Genomic DNA, 23775 nt, shown 5'->3' with positions numbered 1-23775 from the left:
TATCTGGATAGTGTTGATTCATCGATGCCCAGTTGGCAGAGAAGAAGTGCAACCTGCACTCACGCGCTCCCTTGTACAGAGAAATGTAAAACTCCACTCACCCAGCCTTTGGCACAGGACACTTGCCGAAGAGAGGTCTGTTACTTCCAAAGACAGGATGAGGCCTCAGGACACCTGGAAGCAGGAGAAGGCAATGCAGGAAATGGAAACCAGTGCAGGGTCTGACCAACAAGGGTGAAACCCTGTTTAACTTGGACGCACCCTCTCAAGCGGACAGGAGACATGAGATTGAAGGTGATGTGCTGAGATTTACAAGAGTGCACAGCAGATGCTTGGCTGAGAGAACTCAAAGAAACCAGCGCAAAATATCCCCACAGTTGATTCTGAGACCAAGATCCGTGATGCCAAATTACAGTTAGCAGGAGCATCGGTAAGTGAGGAATAGGGCTACGGTTGATGGCATACGCTGAGTCTCAGGGATCTGGAGTGCGTTGTGGGATGTGGTGGGTCTAATCAAGAGAGCAAACCGAACAGTGTACCAATGATAAATCAACCACACTGGTCGCGCGGTTGAGATTACCGATATGTCCCATGGCCAAACCCAGTGCATCTGCAGGACCAGGGACCAATTGGGCATTTTGCCAATAGAGCACGTGTGGGGTTGAATCAGAGCTATCGTGCATCTGGTCTGAGGGAACCAGGGGGCCTTGGGTTTGAAATCAGAATGAAAAGCCTTAGGATCTGCTACATTCATAACCTGGGCTGGGATTATGGTTTGGTTTGAGGCACAGGATGCGCAACAGCTCTGTGGTGGCCTTCGTGCACCCGTGCCACAAGGATGATAGGACAAGGTAGAGTGGTCCAAGTCCACAGCGTGAGAAGAGGAAGCATTTCCTTCAGCACTATCTCCCAAAATCGGATGCTACATTTGATGGCACCGGCACGGTACGGCAGCGAGGACACCAAGGTCGGTCTGCGGGATCATTCCAGCAGGCCCTGATTTGTGACATCCATGGATGTGCTTCCACTGGTGTTTCAGTAGACAGAGAAGCTCTGGGAAGAACTGCTTTCATTGGGACATTCCCGTGGCACTACAAAGCACAAGCGCACTCTCAGTTTGCTGTTTTGGAAACACTCCAAATTGACATAGAGCAGAATGCAGAGCTGAGAACCTTTAGAATCCTCATTTCCACAAGAGGCCGTGTCCTGTGCACTTTCAGAATTGTGAGATAAGCTTAATCAAAATGAAGTTATGCTAATCGAAATAGTATGGGTTGTTCATCACAACAAATGCAACACCAGCAATTGGAGATATACCAGAAAACACACACAGGAACAGAATAAGGCATCAATGTCTAGGAGAAATTGTCCTCACAGAAATCCCTTGGAATTGCGTAGAGACAAGAGTCTAAAATTTTCACTTAACATAGCCCTAAAAATCTACATTAGATACCTGATATTACCTGACCAGTAGAGATGAAGTAGTACAGTAAAAGAAATAGGAAGTACCATTTTCAGTTCCAAAGATTTTGAAGGCCCAAAAGATGAGCTTTCAAACAACTAGACTGCAAAACGCTATGCAGTCCAAGTGTTGAAAATGGAGGTCAGGAAAACACTGAAGAACAAAAGGGTCTCAGAATCACAAACGGCAGAATACCAGAAAAGGGGAAGAGAAAGTCTAAAGACGAGCCAAAAGATATCAGAAAACTCAGTGGATGTGATAATATCAGGGCTAAAATTCAGTACTCAGCAGACTACATAATGCAGAGGGACGCGTGAATGACTGTTAAGACAGGGGAACAGAAATCCCTCGGTCAGATTCGGACATAGGAAAGCAAGTGCAAAACAATGAAAATATTGCTGTTGTATCCTGGGTTAAGACAGGGCATGAAAGACTAGAATTCATAAGAGTCCCAGATGGAAAAGCAAGAGATAAAGAAATAAAATATGTCTGAAAATTTATCTGTAGAAATATCAGACTGAAACTTGTTGAAAGCCAAGAAAAAATCATCTATGCGAATTCAGGAATTACACAGCATCCAAAGGAGGTGGAATCCCAATAGACCTACCAGCAGCTGTATGATTCCAATCAACAAAGATCACGAATATCACAGTGATTTAAAATGCACCTGGAGGAAACAACATAGTCACAAGGGAACCTCCAGAGGGGTTTCAGCTTATAACTCGGCAGCAATATTGCAGGAGAGGGAGGAGTGCCAGGACACAGACCATATCCTGAATGGCCAAAGGCTGCCACCTAGGGTAGCCTATGCCACATGACCACCATTTCTAATAACGGCAGAGCTAGAGCAATCCACAGACCGGCAAATCATAAAAGAATTCAGCAGTGCAAAACTTCTTCTAAAAGGAAGGTTGAGAATACTCCCCGGAATAGAAAAGCAGCAAGATGAAATGGAAAGAAGAAAACCATTATTGGAAATGCAAGAAGAGCATGAGTGGCAAAGAAGAAACAAGATGAAGGCAAGGAGGACATCAAAACCTTAAAGATTGGAGAGGGAAGCAGGAAATCATAGGTGATTGGAAGCACTCTCTTAAGTGAATCAGCTTATTTGACTCTCTGTTTGAAGCGAAAGGAGAGATGCATGTCCTGACGTGTTTGCAAAACAAGCGAGAAGCAGACCAACAAAGAATCAAACCAACAAACATGCACCAAAATGGTACGGTTGGCTGACATATACCATGGGAAACATGATTATTCAAAAGAAAATACTCAAGGTGATGTCAAGGATCATTCAGCACGCATCGACCCAGTATTGCGGCTTGCATGTACTCAGCACACTTGTATTCGGAAATCAGAGGCGTGCATTCATATTCGTAAATATAGATTCATAAGAGCATATCGTGACCTCACCCAAATGCCGATTTGGAATCCACTGGATTCCTAGTCCGTGATGTAGTCTTGTATGACTTCCAACAGGATGAAGGAATGCCATATTCTACGCTACGTAGAGAAGAATTGTAAGAAGCCTATAACAAAGGCAAATAGCTCTGCAAAAGTGTACTAAGAGCAAAAGAGACAGACAGTAAAGTGCACTTTGGGGTTGGTTTCATTTCTTGGAATTTCAGCCCCCATGAAACCAATAGATCCATGTCCTGAGAGTGTGGGTTTTTCAGCAGAAATCATGCGACGCATATGTATTCCGGTTGTACGGATATTATAGGAACATAAGTCTCCTTTACTGGGTCTCTGTGTACTGTGAACTCTTAGAAAGTTTAAAGACGTGTGAAACCTTCAACTGAAAAGGGACACACTTCTCTCCATTGGTACTGTGCATACAGATCTGAACAAAAGGAAAGAGGGAAGAAGAAAGGCCCATGGGACGCTAGTGGGCAGAACCACATTTACTTTAGGAACCTCTCGTCGGATGCAGCACCTCCCCCAACACTGACAAGATGCAGCAGCCATTGGGGATGGCAGTTACCGGTTGGATTCCAGGTGGAATGTTGGTGTGTTCCACGAGGCTTGTTGTGGCTGTTGGATCCTAGGTAACCGGGCCGAGTTCTGTGGGTGGATCAGTGTGATGGAGGGGCTGCAGGCCTCTGTGGAGCATGGCTTAGGTGTTTGTTCCGGGAAGCTGTGTAAGTTCGAGATACTTCTGCTGCCCAAAGACCTGAGTTCACAGGTCAGTTTCCAGAAACTGAAAGGGCAGACAGTGGAAGATCTGCCTGTCATCAGCTTACTGGTGAGGCTCCGAGGTACTTTCAGACTTGCCCAGTCCTGGTGAAGTCGACTTTAGGGGAGTCACGAAGAGAAGCTGGCCGAAAAGCTGGCTGCACGCATTGAGGAGAGATGCGAACACATGGATGAGAGATGTTCTGCTACAATGGAGAATACTGGCGTGGAGACAGCTGTAGAGGATACCAGGCTCAAAAGACATTCAGGAGACATATTGAACCTCGCTGATACTGGCAGAAACATACGGAGTGCCAACGTGGACTTGAGGAAGTTCCTCAATTCTCTTCTCCAAGAACGGGTCCAAGGTCCCTGACGTGTGCAAGAGAAGAGATGGCAGAGATGATCAAAACGCTCCTGTTCTTGGAAGAGGTCGTGAGAATCCACACGTCCCAATGGGCCTTTCCAAGCCATTCAGACCAAAATTCACCAAGCCCAGGTAAGCCTTTTCCCAGGTTTGGGCCTAGCTAGCAAGCACTTGCCCTTCCCTCCCCTCCACTCACGCATCCATTTTGAAGGTTCAGTACCTGAGCGGCAATGAAGCCATTAGGAGAAGGGCAAGTCCCTCCTAGAACCAGAGTTCCTCCAGCTTCACACTCTGTGAACAACAGTGAACTCCTTAAAGGTCAAATAGTCTCGGCTGAAATAGATAGGAATTGAATACTTAGCTCACACCTAGAAACGATGGCCTTCCGCTAGATTCAGCAAATGTTGTGTTTATGTCTTCCCTGGGGTGAAGGGAGTGTGGTAAGTGAGGGGAATCTTTGACTGAACTTGAATCTGTATTAGGCCTCAGTTTCTCAAGACAGTATAGGTGAATAGTACAAGTCAGAAAGTGAAGTGTACTGTAAAAGTCGCCAATGACATTAAAGACACAGCTTATGTGGATCGTCTTTCACTTGAGTCAAGCCCCCGGGGGCACAATATCATGTGGGTGCAGACTTGGTTGCGTTAAATGTCTTTACCCAACATGATCGGAAGATTTACTGTTCTCATCACTGATAGAAGAACACCTGCTTCTCCATAGACAAGCATAACTGCAGCAGGGTTCTCCTAGCTATAATGCCTCTAGGTGCTTTTGGATTCAAACCTAAATATATATATTTTGTTTGTTTCCTCTTGTATTTTCCTAGAGAGGGATGTTACCCCTTGAAATGCCAACATTGGCCAGTAGGTGACAAATAGGACTAAAAGGCACCACATGCCCAAGTGTATCCAAGGTTGGGGGTTATTTCATGTTTCCAATATTTATTTCATGGTTCCTGTTGGTCTCAGTGGCTTCAACCGTAAAGAGCTGACATGACCCCTTTAATAGTTTGGACTGCTAGTTTGCATTCTATCTGTCTAGGTTTTCCGTAGAGCTGACAATATGTTACCAAAATTGACAAGTCTGGCTTCTATGTCCATTTAGTGTGTTTCAAAAAATAACTTCATTTTCGTATAACTTCCAAAACATGGAAATGAATTCTGTTAAAATTCTTAAAGACTGCAAATGAGATATCAACACAATGTCAAAACAGTTTTCTTTGGACATCCCCTCCCACCACGGCTGTATAGAAACCAAGAGCTAAGCAAATATCACATTTCTGTGAAATGCATCTGGATAGTGTTGATTCATCGATGCCCAGTTGGCAGAGAAGAAGTGCAACCTGCACTCACGTGCTCCCTTGTACAGAGAAATGTAAAACTCCACTCACCCAGCCTTTGGCACAGGACACTTGCCGAAGAGAGGTCTGTTACTTCCAAAGACAGGATGAGGCCTCAGGACACCTGGAAGCAGGAGAAGGCAAAGCAGGGAATGGAAACCAGTGCAGGGTCTGACCAACAAGGGTGAAACCCTGTTTAACTTGGACACACCCTCTCAAGCGGACAGGAGAAATGAGATTGAAGGTGATGTGCTGAGATTTACAAGAGTGCACAGCAGATGCTTGGCTGACAGAACTCAAAGAAACCAGCGCAAAATATCCCCACAGTTGATTCTGAGACCAAGATCCGTGATGCCAACTTACAGTTAGCAGGGGCATCGGTAAGTGAGGTATAGGGCTACGGTTGATGGCATACGCTGAGTCTCAGGGTTCTGGAGTGCGTTGTGGGATGTGGTGGGTCTAATCAAGAGAGCAAACCGAACAGTGTACCAATGATAAATCAACCACACTGGTCGCGCGGTTGAGATTACCGATATGTCCCATGGCCACACCCAGTGCATCTGCAGGACCAGGGACCAATTGGGCATTTTGCCAATAGAGCACGTGTGGGGCTGAATCAGAGCTATCGTGCATCTGGTCTGAGGGATCCAGGGGGCCTTGGGTTTGAAATCAGAATGAAAAGCCTCAGGATCTGCTAGATTCATAACCTGGGCTGGGATTATGGTTTGGTTTGAGGCACAGGATGCGCAACAGCTCTGTGGTGGCCTTCGTGCACCCGTGCCACAAGGATGATAGGACAAGGTAGAGTGGTCCAAGTCCACAGCGTGAGAAGAGGAAGCATTTCCTTCAGCACTATCTCCCAAAATCGGATGCTACATTTTGGATGGCACCGGCACGGTACGGCAGAGAGGACAACAAGGTCGGTCTGCGGGATCATTCCAGCAGGCCCTGATGTGTGACATCCATGGATGTGCTTCCACTGGTGTTTCAGTAGACAGAGAAGCTCTGGGAAGAACTGCTTTCATTGGGACATTCCCGTGGCACTACAAAGCACAAGCGCACTCTCAGTTTGCTGTATTGGAAACACTCCAAAATGACATAGAGCAGAATGCAGAGCTGAGAACCTTTAGAATCCTCATTTCCACAAGAGGCCGTGTCCTGCGCACTTTCAGAATTGTGAGATAAGCGTAATCAAAATGAAGTTATGCTAATCGAAATAGTATGGGTTGTTCATCACAACAAATGCAACACCAGCAATTGGAGATATACCAGACAACACACACAGGAACAGAATATGGCATCAATGTCTAGGAGAAATTGTCCTCACAGAAAACCCTTGGAATTGCGTAGAGACAAGAGTCTAAAATTTTCACTTAACATAGCCCTAAAAATCTACATTAGATACCTGATATTACCTGACCAGTAGAGATGAAGAAGTACAGTAAAAGAAATAGGAAGTACCATTTTCAGTTCCAAAGATATTGAAGGCCCAAAAGATTAGCTTTCAAACAACTAGACTGCAAAACGCTATGCAGTCCAAATGTTGAAAATGGAGGTCAGGAATACACTGAAGAACAAAAGGGTCTCAGAATCACAAAAGGCAGAATACCAGAAAAGTGGAAGTGAAAGTCTAAAGACGAGCCAAAAGATATCAGAAAACTCAGTGGATGTGATAATATCAGGGCTAAAATTCAGTCCTTAGCAGACTAGATAATGCAGAGGGACGCGTGAATGACTGTGAAGACAGGGGAACAGAAATCCCTCGGTCAGATTCGGACATAGGAAAGCAAGTGCAAAACAATGAAAATATTGCTGTTGTATCCTGGGTTAAGACAGGGCATGAAAGACTAGAATTCATAAGAGTCCCAGATGGAAAAGCAAGAGATAAAGAAATAAAATATGTCTGAAAATTTATCTGTAGAAATATCAGACTGAAACTTGTTGAAAGCCAAGAAAAAATCATCTATGCGAATTCAGGAATTACACAGCATCCAAAGGAGGTGGAATCCCAATAGACCTACCAGCAGCTGTATGATTCCAATCAACAAAGTTCACGAATATCACAGTGATTTAAAATGCACCTGGAGGAAACAACATAGTCACAAGGGAACCTCCAGAGGGGTTTCAGCTTATAACTCGGCAGCAATATTGCAGGACAGGGAGGAGTGCCAGGACACAGACCATATCCTGAATGGCCAAAGGCTGCCACCTAGGGTAGCCTATGCCACATGACCACCATTTCTAATAACAGCAGAGCTAGAGCAATCCACAGACCGGCAAATCATAAAAGAATTCAGCAGTTCAAAACTTCTAAATGGAAGGTTGAGAATACTCCCCGGAATAGAAAAGCAGCAAGATGAAATGGAAAGAAGAAAACCATTATTTGAAATGCAAGAAGAGCATGAGTGGCAAAGAAGAAACAAGAAGAAGGCAAGGAGAACATCAAAACCTTAAAGATTGGAGAGGGAAGCAGGAAATCATAGGTGATTGGAAGCACTCTCTTAAGTGAATCAGCTTATTTGACTCTCTGTTTGAAGCGAAAGGAGAGATGCATGTCCTGACGAGTTTGCAAAACAAGCGAGAAGCAGACCAACAAAGAATCAAACCAACAAACATGCACCAAAATGGTACGGTTGGCTGACATATACCATGGGAAACATGATTATTCAAAAGAAAATACTCAAGGTGATGTCAAGGATCATTCAGCACGCATCGACCCAGTATTGCGGCTTGCATGTACTCAGCACACTTGTATTCGGAAATCAGAGGCGTGCATTCATATTCGTAAATATAGATTCATAAGAGCATATCGTGACCTCACCCAAATGCCGATTTGGAATCCAATGGTTTCCTATTCCGTGATGTAGTCTTTTATGTATTCCAAAAGAATGAAGGAATGCCATGTTACACGCTACGTAGAGAAGAATTGTAAGAAGCCTATAACAAAGGCAAGTAGCTCTGCCAAAGTGTACTAAGAGCAAAAGAGACAGACAGTAACGTGCACATTGGGGTTGGTTTCATTTCTTTGAAATTCAGCCCCCATGAAACCAATAGATCCATGTCCTGAGAGTGTGGGTTTTTCAGCAGAAATCATGCGACGCATATGTATTCCGGTTGTACGGATATTATTGGAACATAAGTCTCCTTTACTGGGTCTCTGTGTACTGTGAACTCTTAGAAAGTTTAAAGACGTGTGAAACCTTCAACTGAAAAGGGACACACTTCTCTCCATTGGTACTGTGCATACAGATCTGAACAAAAGGAAAGAGGGAAGAAGAAAGGCCCATGGGACGCTAGTGGGCAGAACCACATTGACTTTAGGAACCTCTCGTCGGATGCAGCCCCTCCCCCAACACTGACAAGATGCAGCAGCCATTGGGGATGGCAGTTACCGGTTGGATTCCAGGTGGAATGTTGGTGTGTTCCACGAGGCTTGTTGTGGCTGTTGGATCCTAGGTAACCGGGCCGAGTTCTGTGGGTGGATCAGTGTGATGGAGGGGCTGCAGGCCTCTGTGGAGCTTGGCTTAGGTGTTTGGTCCGGGAAGCTGTGTAAGTTCGAGATACTTCTGCTGCCCAAAGACCTGAGTTCACAGGTCAGTTTCCAGAACCTGAAAGGGCAGACAGTGGAAGATCTGCCTGTCATCAGCTTACTGGTGAGGCTCCGAGGTACTTTCAGACTTGCCCAGTCCTGGTGAAGTCGACTTTAGGGGAGTCACGAAGAGAAGCTGGCCGAAAAGCTGGCTGCACGCATTGAGGAGAGATGCGAACACATGGATGAGAGATGTTCTGCTACAATGGAGAATACTGGCGTGGAGACAGCTGTAGAGGATACCAGGCTCAAAAGACATTCAGGAGACATATTGAACCTCGCTGATACTGGCAGAAACATACGGAGTGCCAACGTGGACTTGAGGAAGTTCCTCAATTCTCTTCTCCAAGAACGGGTCCAAGGTCCCTGACGTGTGCAAGAGAAGAGATGGCAGAAATGATCAAAACGCTCCTGTTCTTGGAAGAGGTCGTGAGAATCCACACGTCCCAATGGGCCTTCCCAAGCCATTCAGACCAAAATTCACCAAGCCCAGGTAAGCCTTTTCCCAGGTTTGGGCCTAGCTAGCAAGCACTTGCCCTTCCCTCCCCTCCACTCACGCATCCATTTTGAATGTTCAGTACCTGAGCGGTAATGAAGCCATTAGGAGAAGGGCAAGTCCCTCCTAGAATCAGAGTTCCTCCAGCTTCACACTCTGTGAACAACAGTGAACTCCTTAAAGGTCAAATAGTCTCGGCTGAAATAGAAAGGAATAGAATACTTAGCTCACACCTAGAAACGATGGCCTTCCGCTAGATTCAGCAAATGTTGTGTTTATGTCTTCCCTGGGGTGAAGGGAGTGTGGTAAGTGAGGGGAATCTTTGACTGAACTTGAATCTGTATTAGGCCTCAGTTTTTCAAGACAGTATAGGTAAATAGTACAAGTCAGAAAGTGAAGTGTACTGTAAAAGTCGCCAATGACATTAAAGACACAGCTTATGTGGCTCGTCTTTCACTTGAGTCAAGCCCCCGGGGGCACTATATCATGTGGGTGCAGACTTGGTTGCGTTAAATGGCTTTACCCAACATGATTGGAAGATTAACTGTTCTCATCACTGATAGAAGAACATCTGGTTCTCCATAGACAAGCATTACAGCAGCAGGGTTCTCCTAGCTATAATGCCTCTAGGTGCTTTTGGATTCAAACCTAAATGTATATATTTGGTTTGTTTCCTCTTGTATTTTCCTACAGAGGGATGTTACCCATTGAAATGCCAACATTGGCCAGTAGGTGACAAATAGGACTAAAGGGCACCACATGCCCAATTGTATCCAAGGTTGGGGGTTATTTCATGTTTCCAATAGTTATTTCATGGTTCCTGTTGGTCTCAGAGGCTTCAACCGTAAAGAGCTGACATGACCCCTTTAACAGTTTGGACTGCTAGTTTGCATTCTATCTGTCTAGGTTTTCCGTAGAGCTTACAAAATGTTACCAAAATTGACAAGTCTGGCTTCTAGGTCGATTTAGTTTGATTCAAAAAATATCTTCATTTTCGTATAACTCCCAAAATATGTAAATGAATTCTGTTAAAATTATTAAAGACAGCAAAAGAGATATCAACAAAATGTCAAAACAGGTTTCTTTGGAAAACCCCTCCCACCACGGTTGTATAGAAACCAAGAGCTTAGCAAATATCACATTTCTGTGAAATGTATCTGGATAGTGTTGATTCATCGATGCCCAGTTGGCAGAGAAGAAGTGCAACCTGCACTCACGCGCTCCCTTGTACAGAGAAATGTAAAATTCCACTCACCCAGCCTTTGGCACAGGACACTTGCCGAAGAGAGGTCTGTTACTTCCAAAGACAGGATGAGGCCTCAGGACACCTGGAAGCAGGAGAAGGCAAAGCAGGGAATGGAAACCAGGGCAGGGTTTGACCAAAAATTGATATCCTGTTTAACTTGGACGCACACTTTCAAGCGGACAGGAGACATGAGATTGAAGGTGATGTGCTGAGATTTACAAGAGTGCACAGCAGATGCTTGGCTGACAGAACTCAAAGAAACCAGCGCAAAATATCCCCACAGTTGATTCTGAGACCAAGATCAGTGATGCCAAATTACAGTTAGCAGGAGCATCGGTAAGTGAGGTATAGGGCTACGGTTGATGGCATACGCTGAGTCTCAGGGATCTGGAGTGCGTTGTGGGATGTGGTGGGTCTAATCAAGAGAGCAAACCGAACAGTGTACCAATGATAAATCAACCACACTGGTCGTGTGGTTGAGATTACCGATATGTCCCATGGCCACAACCAGTGCATCTGCAGGACCAGGGACCAATTGGGCATTTTGCAAATAGAGCACGTGTGGGGCTGAATCAGAGCTATCGTGCATCTAGTCTGAGGGATCCAGGGGGCCTTGGGTTTGAAATCAGAATGAAAAGCCTTAGGATCTGCTACATTCATAACCTGGGCTTGGATTTTGGCTTGGTTTGAGGCACAGGATGCGCAACAGCTCTGTGGTGGCCTTCGTGCACCCGTGCCACAAGGATGATAGGACAAGGTAGAGTGGTCCAAGTCCACAGTGTGAGAAGAGGAAGCATTTCCTTCAGCACTATCTCCCAAAATCGGATGCTACATTTAGGATGGCACCGGCACGGTACGGCAGCGAGGACACCAAGGTCGGTCTGCGGGATCATTCCAGCAGGCCCTGATGTGTGACATCCATGGATGTGCTTCCACTGGTGTTTCAGTAGACAGAGAAGCTCTGGGAAGAACTGCTTTCATTGGGACATTCCCGTGGCACTACAAAGCACAAGCACACTCTCAGTTTGCTGTTTTGGAAACACTCCAAAATGACATAGAGCAGAATGCAGATCTGAGAACCTTTAGAATCCTCATTTCCACAAGAGGCCGTGTCCTGCCCACTTTCAGAATTGTGAGATAAGCCTAATCAAAATGAAGTTATGCTAATCGAAAGAGTATGGGTTGTTCATCTCAACAAATGCAACACCAGCAATGGGAGATATACCAGACAACACACACAGGAACAGAATACGGCATCAATGTCTAGGAGAAATTGTCCTCACAGAAATCCCTTGGAATTGCGTAGAGACAAGAGTCTAAAATTTTCACTTAACATAGCCCTAAAAATCTACATTAGATACCTGATATTACCTGACCAGTAGAGATGAAGAAGTACAGTAAAAGAAATAGGAAGTACCATTTTCAGTTCCAAAGATATTGAAGGCCCAAAAGATAAGCTTTCAAACAACTAGACTGCAAAACGCTATGCAGTCCAAGTGTTGAAAATGGAGGTCAGGAATACACTGAAAAACAAAAGGGTCTCAGAATCACAAAAGGCAGAATACAAGAAAAGGGGAAGAGAAAGTCTAAAGACGAGCCAAAAAATATCAGAAAACTCAGTGGATGTGATAATATCAGGGCTAAAATTCAGTCCTTAGCAGACTAGATAATGCAGAGGGACGCGTGAATGACTGTGAAGACAGGGGAACAGAAATCCCTCGGTCAGATTCGGACATAGGAAAGCAAGTGCAAAACAATGAAAATATTGCTGTTGTATCCTGGGTTAAGACAGGGCATGAAAGACTAGAATTCATAAGAGTCCCAGATGGAAAAGCAAGAGATAAAGAAATAAAATATGTCTGAAAATTTATCTGTAGAAATATCAGACTGAAACTTGTTGAAAGCCAAGAAAAAATCATCTATGCGAATTCAGGAATTACACAGCATCCAAAGGAGGTGGAATCCCAATAGACTTACAAGCAGCTGTATGATTCCAATCAACAAAGTTCACGAATATCACAGTGATTTAAAATGCACCTGGAGGAAACAACATAGTCACAAGGGAACCTCCAGAGGGGTTTCAGCTTATAACTCGGCAGCAATATTGCAGGACAGGGAGGAGTGCCAGGACACAGACCATATCCTGAATGGCCAAATGCTGCCACCTAGGGTAGCCTATGCCACATGACCACCATTTCTAATAACGGCAGAGCTAGAGCAATCCACAGACCGGCAAATCATAAAAGAATTCAGCAGTTCAAAACTTCTTCTAAAAGGAAGGTTGAGAATACTCCCCGGAATAGAAAAGCAGCAAGATGAAATGGAAAGAAGAAAACCATTATTGGAAATGCAAGAAGAGCATGAGTGGCAAAGAAGAAACAAGAAGAAGGCAAGGAGGACATCAAAACCTTAAAGATTGGAGAGGGAAGCAGGAAATCATAGGTGATTGGAAGCACTCTCTTAAGTGAATCAGCTTATTTGACTCTCTGTTTAAAGCAAAAGGAGAGATGCATGTCCTGACGTGTTTGCCAAACAAGCGAGAAGCAGACCAACAAAGAATCAAACCAACAAACATGCACCAAAATGGTACGGTTGGCTGACATATACCATGGGAAACATGATTATTCAAAAGAAAATCCTCAAGGTGATGTCAAGGATCATTCAGCACGCATCGACCCAGTATTGCGGCTTGCATGTACTCAGCACACTTGTATTCGGAAATCAGAGGCGTGCATTCATATTCGTAAATATAGATACATAAGAGCATATCGTGACCTCACCCAAATGCCGATTTGGAATCCAATGGATTCCTAGTCCGTGATGTAGTCTTGTATGTCTTCCAACACGATGAAGGAATGCCATATTCTACGCTACGTAGAGAAGAATTGTAAGAAGCCTATAACAAAGGCAAGTAGCTCTGCCAAAGTGTACTAAGAGCAAAAGAGACAGACAGTAAAGTGCACATTGGGGTTGGTTTCATTTCTTGGAAATTCAGCCCCCATGAAACCAATAGATCCATGTCCTGAGAGTGTGGGTTTTTCAGCAGAAATCATGCGACGCATATGTATTCCGGTTGTACGGATATTATAGGAACATAAGTCTCCTTTACTGGGTCTCTTTGTACTGTGAACTCTTAGAAAGTTTAAAGACGTGTGAAACCTTCAACTGAAAAGGGACACACTTCTCTCCATTGGTACTGTGCATACAGATCTGAACAAAAGGAAAGAGGGAAGAAGAAAGGCCCATGGGACGCTAGTGGGCAGACCACATTTACTTTAGGAACCTCTCGTCGGATGCAGCCACTCCCCCAACACTGACAAGATGCAGCAGCCATTGGGGATGGCAGTTACCGGTTGGATTCCAGGTGGAATGTTGGTGTGTTCCAAGAGGCTTGTTGTGGCTGTTGGATCCTAGGTAACCGGGCCGAGTTCTGTGGGTGGATCAGTGTGATGGAGGGACTGCAGGCCTCTGTGGAGCTTGGCTTAGGTGTTTGGTCCGGGAAGCTGTGTAAGTTCGAGATACTTCTGCTGCCCAAAGACCTGAGTTCACAGGTCAGTTTCCAGAACCTGAAAGGGCAGACAGTGGAAGATCTGCCTGTCATCAACTTACTGGTGAGGCTCCGAGGTACTTTCAGACTTGCCCAGTCCTGGTGAAGTCGACTTTAGGGGAGTCACGAAGAGAAGCTGGCCGAAAAGCTGGCTGCACGGATTGAGGAGAGATGCGAACACATGGATGAGAGATGTTCTGCTACAATGGAGAATACTGGCGTGGAGACAGCTGTAGAGGATACCAGGCTCAAAAGACATTCAGGAGACATATTGAACCTCGCTGATACTGGCAGAAACATACGGAGTGCCAACGTGGACTTGAGGAAGTTCCTCAATTCTCTTCTCCAAGAACGGGTCCAAGGTCCCTGACGTGTGCAAGAGAAGAGATGGCAGAGATGATCAAAACGCTCCTGTTCTTGGAAGAGGTCATGAGAATCCACACGTCCCAAGGGGCCTTCCCAAGCCATTCAGACCAAAATTCACCAAGCCCAGGTAAGCCTTTTCCCAGGTTTGGGCCTAGCTAGCAAGCACTTGCCCTTCCCTCCCCTCCACTCACGCATCCATTTTGAAGGTTCAGTACCTGAGCGGCAATGAAGCCATTAGGAGAAGGGCAAGTCCCTCCTAGAATCAGAGTTCCTCCAGCTTCACACTCTGTGAACAACAGTGAACTCGTTAAAGGTCAAATAGTCTCGGCTGAAATAGATAGGAATTGAATACTTAGCTCACACCTAGAAACGATGGCCTTCCGCTAGATTCAGCAAATGTTGTGTTTATGTCTTCCCTGGGGTGAAGGGAGTGTGGTAAGTGAGGGGAATCTTTGACTGAACTTGAATCTGTATTAGGCCTCAGTTTTTCAAGACAGTCTAAGTAAATAGTACAAGTCAGAAAGTGAAGTGTACTGTAAAAGTCGCCAATGACATTTAAGACACAGCTTATGTGGATCGTCTTTCACTTGAGTCAAGCCCCGGGGGCACTATATCATGTGGGTGCAGACTTGGTTGCGTTAAATGGCTTTACCCAACATGATCGGAAGATTAACTGTTCTCATCACTGATAGAAGAACACCTGGTTCTCCATAGACAAGCATTACTGCAGCAGGGTTCTCCTAGCTATAATGCCTCTAGGTGCATTTGGATTCAAACCTAAATGTATATATTTGGTTTGTTTCCTCTTGTATTTTCCTAGAGAGGGATGTTACCCCTTGAAATTCCAACATTGGCCAGTAGGTGACAAATAGGACTAAAGGGCACCACATGCCCAAGTGTATCCAAGGTTGGGGGTTATTTCATGTTTCCAATAGTTATTTCATGGTTCCTGTTGGTCTCGGAGGCTTCAACCGTAAAGAGCTGACATGACCCCTTTAACAGTTTGGACTGCTAGTTTGCATTCTATCTGTCTAGGTTTTCCGTAGAGCTGACCAAATGTTACCAAAATTGACAAGTCTGGCTTCTAGGTCGATTTAGTGTGTTTCAAAAAATAACTTCATTTTCGTATAACTCCCAAAACTTGGAAATGAATTCTGTTAAAATTCTTAAAGACTGCAAATGAGATATCAACACAATGTCAGAACAGTTTTCTTTGGACAACCCCTCCCACCACGGCTGTATAGAAACCAAGAGCTAAGCAAATATCACATTTCTGTGAAATGTATCTGGATAGTGTTGATTCATCGATGCCCAGTTGGCAGAGATGAAGTGCAACCTGCACTCACGCGCTCCCTTGTACAGAAAAATGTAAAATTCCACTCACCCAGCCTTTGGCACAGGACACTTGCCGAAGAGAGGTCTGTTACTTCCAAAGACAGGATGAGGCCTCAGGACACCTGGAAGCAGGAGAAGGCAAAGCAGGGAATGGAAACCAGGGCAGGGTTTGACCAAAAATTGATATCCTGTTTAACTTGGACGCACACTTTCAAGCGGACAGGAGACATGAGATTGAAGGTGATGTGCTGAGATTTACAAGAGTGCACAGCAGATGCTTGGCTGACAGAACTCAAAGAAACCAGCGCAAAATATCCCCACAGTTGATTCTGAGACCAAGATCAGTGATGCCAAATTACAGTTAGCAGGAGCATCGGTAAGTGAGGTATAGGGCTACGGTTGATGGCATACGCTGAGTCTCAGGGATCTGGAGTGCGTTGTGGGATGTGGTGGGTCTAATCAAGAGAGCAAACCGAACAGTGTACCAATGATAAATCAACCACACTGGTCGCGTGGTTGAGATTACCGATATGTCCCATGGCCACAACCAGTGCATCTGCAGGACCAGGGACCAATTGGGCATTTTGCCAATAGAGCACGTGTGGGGCTGAATCAGAGCTATCGTGCATCTGGTCTGAGGGATCCAGGGGGCCTTGGGTTTGAAATCAGAATGAAAAGCCTTAGGATCTGCTACATTCATAACCTGGGCTTGGATTTTGGCTTGGTTTGAGGCACAGGATGCGCAACAGCTCTGTGGTGGCCTTCGTGCACCCGTGCCACAAGGATGATAGGACAAGGTAGAGTGGTCCAAGTCCACAGCGTGAGAAGAGGAAGCATTTCCTTCAGCACTATCTCCCAAAATCGGATGCTACATTTAGGATGGCACCGGCACTGTACGGCAGCGAGGACACCAAGGTCGGTCTGCGGGATCATTCCAGCAGGCCCTGATGTGTGACATCCATGGATGTGCTTCCACTGGTGTTTCAGTAGACAGAGAAGCTCTGGGAAGAACTGCTTTCATTGGGACATTCCCGTGGCACTACAAAGCACAAGCACACTCTCAGTTTGCTGTTTTGGAAACACTCCAAAATGACATAGAGCAGAATGCAGATCTGAGAACCTTTAGAATCCTCATTTCCACAAGAGGCCGTGTCCTGCCCACTTTCAGAATTGTGAGATAAGCCTAATCAAAATGAAGTTATGCTAATCGAAAGAGTATGGGTTGTTCATCTCAACAAATGCAACACCAGCAATTGGAGATATACCAGACAACACACACAGGAACAGAATACGGCATCAATGTCTAGGAGAAATTGTCCTCACAGAAATCCCTTGGAATTGCGTAGAGACAAGAGTCTAAAATTTTCACTTAACATAGCCCTAAAAATCTACATTAGATACCTGATATTACCTGACCAGTAGAGATGAAGAAGTACAGTAAAAGAAATAGGAAGTACCATTTTCAGTTCCAAAGATATTGAAGGCCCAAAAGATAAGCTTTCAAACAACTAGACTGCAAAACGCTATGCAGTCCAAGTGTTGAAAATGGAGGTCAGGAAAACACTGAAAAACAAAAAGGTCTCAGAATCACAAAAGGCAGAATACAAGAAAAGGGGAAGAGAAAGTCTAAAGACGAGCCAAAAAATATCAGAAAACTCAGTGGATGTGATAATATCAGGGCTAAAATTCAGTCCTTAGCAGACTAGATAATGCAGAGGGACGCGTGAATGACTGTGAAGACAGGGGAACAGAAATCCCTCGGTCAGATTCGGACATAGGAAAGCAAGTGCAAAACAATGAAAATATTGCTGTTGTATCCTGGGTTAAGACAGGGCATGAAAGACTAGAATTCATAAGAGTCCCAGATGGAAAAGCAAGAGATAAAGAAATAAAATATGTCTGAAAATTTATCTGTAGAAATATCAGACTGAAACTTGTTGAAAGCCAAGAAAAAATCATCTATGCGAATTCAGGAATTACACAGCATCCAAAGGAGGTGGAATCCCAATAGACCTACAAGCAGCTGTATGATTCCAATCAACAAATTTCACGAATATCACAGTGATTTAAAATGCACCTGGAGGAAACAACATAGTCACAAGGGAACCTCCAGAGGGGTTTCAGCTTATAACTCGGCAGCAATATTGCAGGACAGGGAGGAGTGCCAGGACACAGACCATATCCTGAATGGCCAAATGCTGCCACCTAGGGTAGCCTATGCCACATGACCACCATTTCTAATAACGGCAGAGCTAGAGCAATCCACAGACCGGCAAATCATAAAAGAATTCAGCAGTTCAAAACTTCTTCTAAAAGGAAGGTTGAGAATACTCCCCGGAATAGAAAAGCAGCAAGATGAAATGGAAAGAAGAAAACCATTATTGGAAATGCAAGAAGAGCATGAGTGGCAAAGAAGAAACAAGAAGAAGGCAAGGAGGACATCAAAACCTTAAAGATTGGAGAGGGAAGCAGGAAATCATAGGTGATTGGAAGCACTCTCTTAAGTGAATCAGCTTATTTGACTCTCTGTTTAAAGCAAAAGGAGAGATGCATGTCCTGACGTGTTTGCCAAACAAGCGAGAAGCAGACCAACAAAGAATCAAACCAACAAACATGCAACAAAATGGTACGGTTGGCTGACATATACCATGGGAAACATGATTATTCAAATAAAATACTCAAGGTGATGTCAAGGATTTTCAGCACGCATCGACCCAGTATTGCGGCTTGCATGTACTCAGCACACTTGTATTCGGAAATCAGAGGCGTGCATTCATATTCGTAAATATAGATTCATAAGAGCATATCGTGACCTCACCCAAATGCCGATTTGGAATCCAATGGATTCCTAGTCCGTGATGTAGTCTTGTATGTCTTCCAACAGGATGAAGGAATGCCATATTCTACGCTACGTAGAGAAGAATTGTAAGAAGCCTATAACAAAGGCAAGTAGCTCTGCCAAAGTGTACTAAGAGCAAAAGAGACAGACAGTAAAGTGCACATTGGGGTTGGTTTCATTTCTTGGAAATTCAGCCCCCATGAAACCAATAGATCCATGACCTGAGAGTGTGGGTTTTTCAGCAGAAATCATGCGACGCATATGTATTCCGGTTGTACGGATATTATAGGAACATAAGTCTCCTTTACTGGGTCTCTGTGTACTGTGAACTCTTAGAAAGTTTAAAGACGTGTGAAACCTTCAACTGAAAAGGGACACACTTCTCTCCATTGGTACTGTGCATACAGATCTGAACAAAAGGAAAGAGGGAAGAAGAAAGGCCCATGGGACGCTAGTGGGCAGACCACATTTACTTTAGGAACCTCTCGTCGGATGCAGCCACTCCCCCAACACTGACAAGATGCAGCAGCCATTGGGGATGGCAGTTACCGGTTGGATTCCAGGTGGAATGTTGGTGTGTTCCAAGAGGCTTGTTGTGGCTGTTGGATCCTAGGTAACCGGGCCGAGTTCTGTGGGTGGATCAGTGTGATGGAGGGACTGCAGGCCTCTGTGGAGCTTGGCTTAGGTGTTTGGTCCGGGAAGCTGTGTAAGTTCGAGATACTTCTGCTGCCCAAAGACCTGAGTTCACAGGTCAGTTTCCAGAACCTGAAAGGGCAGACAGTGGAAGATCTGCCTGTCAACAGCTTACTGGTGAGGCTCCGAGGTACTTTCAGACTTGCCCAGTCCTGGTGAAGTCGACTTTAGGGGAGTCACGAAGAGAAGCTGGCCGAAAAGCTGGCTGCACGGATTGAGGAGAGATGCGAACACATGGATGAGAGATGTTCTGCTACAATGGAGAATACTGGCATGGAGACAGCTGTAGAGGATACGAGGCTCAAAAGACATTCAGGAGACATATTGAACCTCGCTGATACTGGCAGAAACATACGGAGTGCCAACGTGGACTTGAGGAAGTTCCTCAATTCTCTTCTCCAAGAACGGGTCCAAGGTCCCTGACGTGTGCAAGAGAAGAGATGGCAGAGATGATCAAAACGCTCCTGTTCTTGGAAGAGGTCGTGAGAATCCACACGTCCCAAGGGGCCTTCCCAAGCCATTCAGACCAAAATTCACCAAGCCCAGGTAAGCCTTTTCCCAGGTTTGGGCCTAGCTAGCAAGCACTTGCCCTTCCCTCCCCTCCACTCACGCATCCATTTTGAAGGTTCAGTACCTGAGTGGCAATGAAGCCATTAGGAGAAGGGCAAGTCCCTCCTAGAATCAGAGTTCCTCCAGCTTCACACTCTGTGAACAACAGTGAACTCGTTAAAGGTCAAATAGTCTCGGCTGAAATAGATAGGAATTGAATACTTAGCTCACACCTAGAAACGATGGCCTTCCGCTAGATTCAGCAAATGTTGTGTTTATGTCTTCCCTGGGGTGAAGGGAGTGTGGTAAGTGAGGGGAATCTTTGACTGAACTTGAATCTGTATTAGGCCTCAGTTTTTCAAGACAGTCTAAGTAAATAGTACAAGTCAGAAAGTGAAGTGTACTGTAAAAGTCGCCAATGACATTAAAGACACAGTTTATGTGGATCGTCTTTCACTTGAGTCAAGCCCCGGGGGCACTATATCATGTGGGTGCAGACTTGGTTGCGTTAAATGGCTTTACCCAACATGATCGGAAGATTAACTGTTCTCATCACTGATAGAAGAACACCTGGTTCTCCATAGACAAGCATTACTGCAGCAGGGTTCTCCTAGCTATAATGCCTCTAGGTGCATTTGGATTCAAACCTAAATGTATATATTTGGTTTGTTTCCTCTTGTATTTTCCTAGAGAGGGATGTTACCCCTTGAAATTCCAACATTGGCCAGTAGGTGACAAATAGGACTAAAGGGCACCACATGCCCAAGTGTATCCAAGGTTGGGGGTTATTTCATGTTTCCAATAGTTATTTCATGGTTCCTGTTGGTCTCGGAGGCTTCAACCGTAAAGAGCTGACATGACCCCTTTAACAGTTTGGACTGCTAGTTTGCATTCTATCTGTCTAGGTTTTCCGTAGAGCTGACCAAATGTTACCAAAATTGACAAGTCTGGCTTCTAGGTCGATTTAGTGTGTTTCAAAAAATAACTTCATTTTCGTATAACTCCCAAAACATGGAAATGAATTCTGTTAAAATTCTTAAAGACTGCAAATGAGATATCAACACAATGTCAGAACAGTTTTCTTTGGACAACCCCTCCCACCACGGCTGTATAGAAACCAAGAGCTAAGCAAATATCACATTTCTGTGAAATGTATCTGGATAGTGTTGATTCATCGATGCCCAGTTGGCAGAGAAGAAGTGCAACCTGCACTCACGCGCTCCCTTGTACAGAAAAATGTAAAACTCCACTCACCCAGCCTTTGGCACAGGACACTTGCCGAAGAGAGGTCTGTTACTTCCAAAGACAGGATGAGGCCTCAGGACACCTGGAAGCAGGAGAAGGCAAAGCAGGGAATGGAAACCAGTGCAGGGTCTGACCAACAAGGGTGAAACCCTGTTTAACTTGGACGCACACTCTCAAGCGGACAGGAGACATGAGATTGAAGGTGATGTGCTGAGATTTACAAGAGTGCACAGCAGATGCTTGGCTGACAGAACTCAAAGAAACCAGCGCAAAATATCCCCACAGTTGATTCTGAGACCAAGATCCGTGATGCCAAATTACAGTTAGCAGGGGCATCGGTAAGTGAGGTATAGGGCTACGGTTGATGGCATACGCTGAGTCTCAGGAATCTGGAATATGTTGTGGGATGTGGTGGGTCTAATCAAGAGAGCAAACCGAACATTGTACCAATGATAAATCAACCACACTGGTAGCGCGGTTGAGATGACCGATATGTCCCATGGCCACACCCAGTGCATCTGCAGGACCAGGGACCAATTGGACATTTTTCCAATAGAGCACGTGTGGGGCTGAATCAGAGCTATCGTGCATCTGGTCTGAGGGATCCAGGGGGCCTTGGATTTGAAATCAGAATGAAAAGCCTTAGGATCCGCTACATTCATAACCTGGGCTGGGATTATGGTTTGGTTTGAGGCACAGGATGCGCAACAGCTCTGTGGTGGCCTTCGTGCACCCGTGCCACAAGGATGATAGGACAAGGTAGAGTGGTCCAAGTCCACAGCGTGAGAAGAGGAAGCATTTCCTTCAGCACTATCTCCCAAAATCGGATGCTACATTTTGGATGGCACCGGCACGGTACGGCAGCGAGGACACCAAGGTCGGTCTGCGGGATCATTCCAGCAGGCCCTGATTTGTGACATCCATGGATGTGCTTCCACTGGTGTTTCAGTAGACAGAGAAGCTCTAGGAAGAACTGCTTTCATTGGGACATTCCCGTGGCACTACAAAGCACAAGCGCACTCTCAGTTTGCTGTTTTGGAAACACTCCAAAATGACATAGAGCAGAATGCAGAGCTGAGAACCTTTAGAATCCTCATTTCCACAAGAGGCCGTGTCCTGCGCACTTTCAGAATTGTGAGATAAGCGTAATCAAAATGAAGTTATGCTAATCGAAATAGAATGGGTTGTACATCCCAACAAATGCAACACCAGCAATTGGAGATATACCAGACAACACACACAGGAACAGAATATGGCATCAATGTCTAGGAGAAATTGTCCTCACAGAAATCCCTTGGAATTGCGTAGAGACAAGAGTCTAAAATTTTCACTTAACATAGCCCTAAAAATCTACATTAGATACCTGATATTACCTGACCAGTAGAGATGAAGAAGTACAGTAAAAGAAATAGGAAGTACCATTTTCAGTTCCAAAGATATTGAAGGCCCAAAAGATAAGCTTTCAAACAACTAGACTGCAAAACGCTATGTAGTCCAAGTGTTGAAAATGGAGGTCAGGAAAAAACTGAAGAACAAAAGGGTCTCAGAATCACAAAAGGCAGAATACCAGAAAAGGGGAAGAGAAAGTCTAAAGACGAGCCAAAAAATATCAGAAAACTCAGTGGATGTGATAATATCAGGGCTAAAATTCAGTCCTTAGCAGACTACATAATGCAGAGGGACGCGTGAATGACTGTGAAGACAGGGGAACAGAAATCCCTCGGTCAGATTCGGACATAGGAAAGCAAGTGCAAAACAATGAAAATATTGCTGTTGTATCCTGGGTTAAGACAGGGCATGAAAGACTAGAATTCATAAGAGTCCCAGATGGAAAAGCAAGAGATAAAGAAATAAAATATGTCTGAAAATTTATCTGTAGAAATATCAGACTGAAACTTGTTGAAAGCCAAGAAAAAATCATCTATGCGAATTCAGGAATTACACAGCATCCAAGGGAGGTGGAATCCCAATAGACCTACCAGCAGCTGTATGATTCCAGTCAACAAAGTTCACGAATACCACAGTGATTTAAAATGCACCTGGAGGAAACAACATAGTCACAAGGGAAACTCCAGAGGGGTTTCAACTTATAAATCGGCAGCAATATTGCAGGACAGGGAGGAGTGCCAGGACACAGACCATAACCTGAATGGCCAAAGGCTGCCACCTAGGGTAGCCTATGCCACATGACCACCATTTCTAATAACGGCAGAGCTAGAGCAATCCACAGACCGGCAAATCATAAAAGAATTCAGCAGTTCAAAACTTCTTCTAAAAGGAAGGTTGAGAATACTCCCCGGAATAGAAAAGCAGCAAGATGAAATGGAAAGAAGAAAACCATTATTGGAAATGCAAGAAGAGCATGAGTGGCAAAGAAGAAACAAGAAGAAGGCAAGGAGGACACCAAAACCTTAAAGATTGGAGAGGGAAGCAGGAAATCATAGGTGATTGGAAGCACTGTCTTAAGTGAATCAGCTTATTTGACTCTCTGTTTGAAGCGAAAGGAGAGATGCATGTCCTGACGTGTTTG

At 44.8% G+C, this 23775-nt stretch overlaps 2 long non-coding RNA genes across 2 annotated transcripts in view; one reads left to right on the top strand and one right to left on the bottom strand.

The window, feature by feature from the left end:
* The window catches only part of LOC140695281 (uncharacterized), an 898783-nt gene that overhangs the window by 128060 nt on the left and 746948 nt on the right, over window positions 1-23775 (bottom strand). The gene's annotated exons all lie outside the window — the stretch shown is intronic.
* LOC140695285 (uncharacterized) overlaps window positions 1-23775 on the top strand; it is a 296631-nt gene that overhangs the window by 75837 nt on the left and 197019 nt on the right. The gene's annotated exons all lie outside the window — the stretch shown is intronic.

This window comes from Vicugna pacos, unplaced genomic scaffold (genome assembly GCF_048564905.1).
Source record: "Vicugna pacos unplaced genomic scaffold, VicPac4 scaffold_193, whole genome shotgun sequence".
Lineage (NCBI taxonomy): Eukaryota > Metazoa > Chordata > Mammalia > Artiodactyla > Camelidae > Vicugna > Vicugna pacos.
This window is presented reverse-complemented; position numbering and strand designations above follow the sequence as displayed.